The following is a 6,559-nucleotide window of genomic DNA, read 5'->3' as shown; positions in this document are numbered from 1 at the left end:
TATATATAAAATTACGCAACTAACTAATCGGTTAATGGTTTTGGGTTACAGTAATGTAAATGTGGGCGTGCAAAAAACGGATGCCCCATTCACAAATGTGTTTAACAACTGTTGAATCAAAGCACTTTTCACATATTTATGAAGATAAATTTATATGAAGATAGATATCGGCTTCAGAAAGAACATTCCTCATGTGAGACGACGGTAATAGTGATCTATTATGGGCAGAGTATAGAACTAAGTGTCGCAGCTGTCAACAGTTGGTATAACAGCTAGCAATGACCGAAAAAGTGAAATTGTTGAGTTATATAAAAAAAAAACTATGTAGGTACATAGTATGCAACAGCAGAAACGGTGCATATGCATCTTTCAGACCCGGAGCATTATAGCTCGAATTTTTCTACACCTGTCGCCACCAGCAGAAGAACCAACGTTCTCTGGTAGGCTATTAATCACAAATTGTACCTAAAGCATAAAGAGAGACGGGCAGATGTCACTCACCTGCTTACTACGAACTGCTAATTAGTGGGCGCCGTATTGAACTTTCGCTATGAAGCAACGCTACAGACAATTATAACCTAAGGTGAAACAGAGTAATGACAAGAGTTGGAAAAATGATGAAATAGAGTTTTGTACCGACATGCCAACCGTTCGATGCAGTGCGAGACGAACTACTTGAGCACAGCATAGAAAAAACGCCTATACAAACAAAGACACTATTGTTAGTATTTCTCTACGTTAGATTATAGAATTTTAAGCAAATCCAGTTACGGGTTCGATGGTTGGGATTTACCTATATCCACAGACACACAGCATATATCAGCGCTGCACGTATCAGCAACGCGTTATTTCATCTTTGAAATGTGCCCAAGTTACTGCGTATCCCCTGATGGACGCTTGTGCGCGGACGCTTGCTTACCTAGGTTTAGATGTTTACCTTTGTCGAGTTATTAACTACTATCAAACCCAACCGAGCAGAAGTTGACGCCCCGTTTATCAAGACATACGAAAAAATACCCTTTGTTTTGAGAATGTGTTCGAGCGGATACGATGACAGTGAATTTTGCGCATTTTTCAACTATGTATATGTGCCTATAGGTTTTTCAATATCTACTATCTAAACGAACTATATTGAGGTACGAATTGTAGCATACATTCTTGTAGAATATATGTGCGGTAAACTTATACGTTGTAACAATTCCACTAAAAATGTCCGTATAATATGTGGTGTTGTTGTTGTTATGACGCGTGTTAGCTGCTTTCTCAGGCTGCTTCCCTTGAGTCTCGTTCTACGCGTCGATTGTCTGTTCATCCCGCAGCTAGTGCGAGCTTTTCGCCAACGCATTAGACAACCCTATGTACAATTTTCATTTCAATTAGCTCAGCTTTCTCAGCCGCCTGTAGGCAGCTCGATGGAAAAGTATTGACGGTTAATTTAGGGGGTCGAATTGAATCGCCGACGCCCCCAACTACGCCACTACCGCTCCGATGGGACTACGTATGCACACTGCATGCTCCTAGAACAGGGCAAGCAAACGCTCATTTGAAAATCTTAGATGACGATGCTAGCTACTTGAAATATCTACGGCATAACCCTCTAAACATTTTGCAGATGTCCTAGTGTTATGTGTATGATAACATTCAGGACGGACGGACAGACAGATGGACGAGTCTAGTTTAGAGGACGAACCTTTGGACGACGAGCGATGTCGTGCTGGCCGGCCAATAATCGTGTGGAAATAAAGTCACAAAGTATTCACCTTTTTATTGTATTCCATATTTACCACTTATTATATTCAGTATCCTCCGTCTCTAGCGGCTGACTGGTAAAGTTCCTACCTACGCTAGCCACGCCCACAAAGTGAGCTCGCACACCTTGGAAGATACTCGTAAACCTAAATAACTAGAACAATAACATGTGTATATATAAATTGAAATATTTTTGAAGGCGTTGCCCACCTCTACAATGCTTTCTGCGCTCCGTAGAGAGATTCACACGATCGCTGCTGCTGCTGCTGCTGCTGCTGCAAGGGCAAAGCTAGCAGCGTGATTGCAACAATCTAAATAATAATAATCTGCATGCCAGTTATTCCGACAGGAAGCCTATTGGCAAAAACTACGGGAAAAGTCCACACTGGAGCACTGTTCATTGTGGCCGCTTTGTGACAACTTGAATGCCTTTGAACAAGAAGTGGCAATTTCACTGAATAATTCATTGGAGCCCGCTGTCAACGCCGCATCGTGGACGACGTTGATAAGTAATCAACGAGTACAAACTGAACAGCTATGTTGAAGAGACCCCTTGGTCTCTTTTTCCCATCACTCTATTGTTACTGTTACAGCTAATTACTGTGAACACAAGCTATGGTAGAGGCAATGAACCATCTGAACACCGCGGAGACTTCTCCGAAGCAGCGTTCTATATGTGTAGTGCTATCTCACACATGGGAACTACAGCGAAGCTATAATCGTTCGTATCGTTTGGCCTCGCTACTCTGACGGTTGGATATTGCCGCCGGGTGGCACAATACTGGTGTTTGTATTCGATAGTGATAGCACAAATGTACATATAGAAAACGAGTCCTTTAATTCGACCCTATGTTAAGGCCGTCTAACTGATACGCAAGGGCACTGACCAGATCCTTTCTTTTCTAGGCAGCAAAGGGACCTACGTGGTCGTTGGGCTAGCAAATGTATTTAAGAAAAAACGCAAATTGTCAACTAGTCTTCCTTTGTTTCTCCCTAGACCTTCTATGTGCTATTATGACATTCATTGAAGGTATCTTTCACGCGACCCACGCGGTGATTTCAATTTATAACAGTATGAAATGTTGCCCACTTCGTTGACAGATAGCTTTACATTAAAAACTTGCAGTCATTCCAACTCGAAACATGTGTAAGTAGAGCTTTCCAAAGCTACACCTTTCTAATACATTTATCCTTGCTTCAGATTATTTCAAATGTACGCACATTAGATTTTCTAATTTTCGAAATTGAACAATGATTATATATATATATATATATATATATATATATATATATATATATATATATCTACATGGGGACTAACAATGGGAATAGCTAGAGCCAACTCTTAAAGCAACAGACACGTTGGTTTGAATTAGCACCTATGACCGGTCAAGTTAATGATGTTAACTATATTAATGCCCTTATTATACATGACGCGACCTAATAAATATCATAATAATAACTCTGTTAGTTTATGATCTAGCCAATGGCAAGCTACTGAAATGATCATATCTGATATCTCTGTTCTAAACAAACAGAATGAAGGGTATTGCCTATATCGCTTGCTAGTCGCTAGGACGCGCTAACGGACAACAGCATAAGAGAGCTTGATAATGTCTGGGTATGTGTATGGGATTGTATCACGTGTGTTCAGACGCAAGCGATCTTGTTCAGCTGGCTACATTGGCACCAGATTTCATCGTAATATAATCAACTTAACTTGGGGCACGATTTTTAGACTCGTTAGCAGGCGATATTTGAGGTACCCGAGTAAAGATACAAATTTACTTGCTGGGATTAGGATGTTGCAAATAAAAAGGGCCTGTCCGAGGATAGGCGGTGTTAGGGGACAGGCTATCAGTCGGCTTTTGTTTATATTTATCGTCATACGTTGTAAGCTGCTACAATTCGAATTGCAGGGTACATTTCTCACCGTACGAAAGAAGACTGTTGTATCGTAAGATCGTTAATAATTCGCGGAACAGAAAGGCACCATTTTCGCAAACGTAAACCGAGTGCGACTTCAACATTAGTTATAATTCTAATTAGATATCTCATGTTTGGTCCGCATATTAGGACTTCATTTGCCGGACTACGTGTATCCACCCAAGAGACGGTGCAACATACCATGTCAAATCATTGTCGTTGGGCAGTCATTCTGATCTTGATTGAATCTTCAACATTAATTTCATACAACCGTATCTTTCTAAACACAAATAAACTATCCCTACACAATGGGACTCGAGCATAACAAAGTCCAAATATAATATAATTGCCCAAGAAAATCATAATAAGATTAATAAGCTCGAATGGTATAGCAAAGTAGATTTACTCTGCCAACTTAAACATACTTGTCCTCTTCATCCTTATTTCCCCCTAAAGAATTAAGTAAAGAAAGGGCATTTGTAATAACAACTGGCGGTTGTCTGAGAACAGCTTTCTGCTAAAGACTGATCAAAGTATGGCGGTATTAGAGAAGTTCGTCGTAGTAGAAAAAGGAAAGCGCTTCTTGAAAACGAAAATCGATACTAACTGATATCTTGACCATATTGTGCATCTATGCTCTATTAACCTGGATGGCGGTTCAACGCGGTCAAGCTCACCCGGGGGTATGATCACAAAATTTAAATCACTCTACTCGGTAGGAAGACTATGTTAACCAGTCCTTCTTCATTCCAGCCCAACGATAACGTGAACTACACGTTATCGCAGCAGTATGCTTGTTCTTATCTCGTGAGTGTCATTGTTATCACACATGCAAGCTTATTATGATAATTATTATTATAGGATAATTAAGAATCTAGAAAGTTTGCAAGTTAAAATATAGAGAAAAAACAATTCGAGTTTGTATCAACAACAACTCGAACAATGATTGTACGAGCTTGTGTAATGCATGACAAGCCTACATTCTCATAACAGACCCAATACGGATCTTTTGTGTTGGCCTTTCAGGTTCGATCCTTATCAGTGTGCATGTCTCTATCTCCGGTGTGTTATGAGGCCGTCTATAAATGCGGTTTCACATTGAAAGGGCTGTACTGACAAAGATGCCATTGTACCAAAAATGAATTTTGTATTATATTTAATACTTTTCGTTATAAAGACGACAAGCAAAAAACAACATTGTTATAAGTATAAACGCAGAAAACATCTAGGCAATGGGCGTATGTTCCAGCTATGACATGTATAAACTAAAGATATATTTGCGTAGTAAAATGGAAGCAAGTATCTACAAATAGTTATTTCAAGTCCTTGTCACGAGGTTTGTTGTACGTTAGCGCGATACGGAAAAACGTGTTAATGGGATTGACTGGCGCATTTCAATTGGCGCAGCGTTGGATTACTAATTGAAAGTAGCCTCACACTCGATTAGCGAGCGAGTCGCCTTCACCATTTAACTTGCTCCAAATATGGAACTTTCAATGGTTGTTTTGTTTTTGTACATTGTTGTCTCATTTCCTATTTCCATTATAAGATTTAAGTTCGATGGTTGTTGGCGCCGTCTTCTCGCCAGTCATAACGCCAGCGGCCTCTGTCCACCTCCGTCCGCCGTGTGCTACTTCCTGTCTTTGAAACAACTTTGATCGTGTTCAGCGCATTGTTGCCACTGCTACTAATGGTACTGCCGAGTGGCGATGTTAATGGTTCAAGTTCTATTTTTTTTTCGCCTCCTCTGCCATCAGTTGCTTCACCCACCAAAAAGCAACGGCAGCCAATCATCATCATCACAGCCGTCATTATTGGCGGTCTGAACTTCACGATATATTGTGAAAGCAATACGTCCACTTCTTTTTCTATGCTGTTTTATCGATATCGAAGTCCCGCAACATTTTCGAGAAGGTATTTGCCTCTGCTTTTTCGTCTATCCCTCTTCATCTTCACAAACATTTCGACTCGCCGTCGCCATCATCGGTTTCCATTTGCTAAATTATCTACAGCTGTTTCCCTTCGCCTGCTGTTCCTGTGTGTCTCCCCCTCTTTCTCTTCCCTCGACTGTGTGCCCCCCGCGGTTCTTCCGTTGACGTTGGTCAACAAAGAGTTACTCCGACCGCAATGACGACCGCGACGTGAGCGAAAATGATGACAAGACGATCGGAGAGCGGCAACCGAGTAGTACCCATCCCTTGCCCGCCTGTCGTTCTCCTTGCATGCGACTAGTCCTGCTGTTATTTCCAACGTTGCTAGAATTAAGCCCGCTGCATCTGCTCGGCTAGTTTATAAAAGGGTACATCGCTCAGGCATTGGCTATTTGGATTCAGTAAACGAGCAGAAAAACCTCGGCAAAAGGGCGGCGCTTCATTCATACGCCACCACCCACCTACATAGTATGCTTTTTGGAGACCACCTTTGCTGCGTTCTTCACCTGAGTCTGCCTGGTTATATATATATATCGAGAAAGAGAGAGAATATTTTGTCGTCTACAGGCGTCGTTATCAGGGCTTGCGATAGCTGCGGTGACTGTGGTAGTAGTATTTGTTCTACTGAAGTATCACCGCTACCATCAAACCCATCGATGTTCTATTTACTGGCTGTGCGTGTGCGGATGAACAATGTTTGCATTGCAAGTTCTTTAAAGAAAAGTTAAACTTTGAAGTCAGAAGAGATGAGTAATGATCGCTATATTGTTCTAGCGCCCTTTTCCGTCACAAATAATGGATACGAGGTTTTTATAGTTGTGATCGAACCGCTTGTACCGGCTTCATGAGATTCGGGAATACTTACTCTCAAGAAAAGCTAAAGCACTATATATATATATGCGAGGAAACAATGCGAACACAGCATTTGTTCAGAGACCTTGCAGAGCTAAGAT

At 41.2% G+C, this 6,559-nt stretch overlaps 1 protein-coding gene across 8 annotated transcripts in view; it reads right to left on the bottom strand.

Moving 5' to 3' along the window:
- The window catches only part of LOC111250773 (SEC14 domain and spectrin repeat-containing protein 1-B), a 120,482-nt gene that overhangs the window by 15,482 nt on the left and 98,441 nt on the right, over positions 1-6,559 (bottom strand). For 2 of the 8 annotated variants that reach the window (XM_086990607.1, XM_086990608.1), the window contains exon 1: positions 502-578. The exons of 5 other annotated variants lie outside the window; for them this stretch is intronic. The gene's annotated coding sequence lies outside the window, so the exon portion shown is untranslated. Of the gene's footprint in view, positions 1-501; positions 579-6,559 lie in introns of those variants that run through there. One more of the 8 variants, XM_086990610.1, reaches the window with a different exon arrangement.

This window comes from Varroa destructor, unplaced genomic scaffold (assembly GCF_002443255.2).
Source record: "Varroa destructor unplaced genomic scaffold, Vdes_3.0 BEIS01000005.1, whole genome shotgun sequence".
NCBI lineage: Eukaryota > Metazoa > Arthropoda > Arachnida > Mesostigmata > Varroidae > Varroa > Varroa destructor.
This window is presented reverse-complemented; position numbering and strand designations above follow the sequence as displayed.